Raw genomic sequence first — 896 nt, 5'->3', positions numbered from 1 at the left:
CCTGCCATTGGAGCAAACAATTTTGAGCTGAAACCTCAACTAATTGCTCTACTGCAACAGAACTGCAAGTTCCATGGACTTTCATCAAAAGATACCTACCAATTTTTAACTAAGTTCTTACAGATCTGTGAAACTATTAAGACTAATGGAGTAGATCGTGAAGTCTACAGGCTCATGCTTTTCCCTTTTGCTGTAAGAGACAAAGCTAGAATATGGTTGGATTCACAACCTAAAGATAGCCTGGACTCATGGGATAAGCTGGTTGCGGCCTTCTTGGCTAAGTTCTTTCCTCCTCAAAAGCTGAGCAAGCTTAGAGTGGATGTTTAGACCTTCAAACAAAAAGATGGTGAATCCCTCTATGAAGCTTGGGAAAGATACAAGCAGATGACCAAAAGGTGTCCTTCTGACACGCTTTCTGAATAGACCAATTTTGATATATTCTATTATGGCCTATCTGAATTCTCCAAGATGTCACTGGACCATTCTGCAGGTGGATCCATTCACCTAAAGAAAATGCCTGCAGAAGCTCAAGAACTTATTGACATGGTTGCAAATAACCAGTTCATGTACACTTCTGAGAGGAATTCCATGAATAATGGGATGCCTCAGAGGAAAGGAGTTCTTGAAATTGAGGCTCTGAATGCCATACTGGCTCAGAATAAAATGTTGACTCAACAAGTCAACATGATTTCTCAAAGTCTGAATGGATGGCAAAATGCATCCAACAGTACTAAAAGAGGCATCTTCTGAAGAAGAAGCTTATGATCTTGAGAACCCTGCAATAGCAAAGGTAAAATTATATGGGTGAGCCTTATGGAAACACCTATAATTCGTCATGGAGAAATCATTCAAATTTCTCATGGAAGGATCAACAAAAACCTCAACAAGGCTTTAAT

At 39.6% G+C, this 896-nt stretch overlaps 1 non-coding gene across 1 annotated transcript; it reads right to left on the bottom strand.

Moving 5' to 3' along the window:
* Positions 1-306: 306 nt before the first annotated feature.
* LOC130953604 (small nucleolar RNA R71) lies at positions 307-414 on the bottom strand. Its single transcript, XR_009075768.1, has one exon. It is a non-coding gene; the product is annotated as a small nucleolar RNA R71 (small nucleolar RNA).
* Positions 415-896: the final 482 nt, after the last annotated feature.

The sequence above is a fragment of the Arachis stenosperma genome, chromosome 9 (genome assembly GCF_014773155.1).
Source record: "Arachis stenosperma cultivar V10309 chromosome 9, arast.V10309.gnm1.PFL2, whole genome shotgun sequence".
NCBI classification, from domain to species: Eukaryota; Viridiplantae; Streptophyta; class Magnoliopsida; order Fabales; family Fabaceae; genus Arachis; species Arachis stenosperma.
This window is presented reverse-complemented; position numbering and strand designations above follow the sequence as displayed.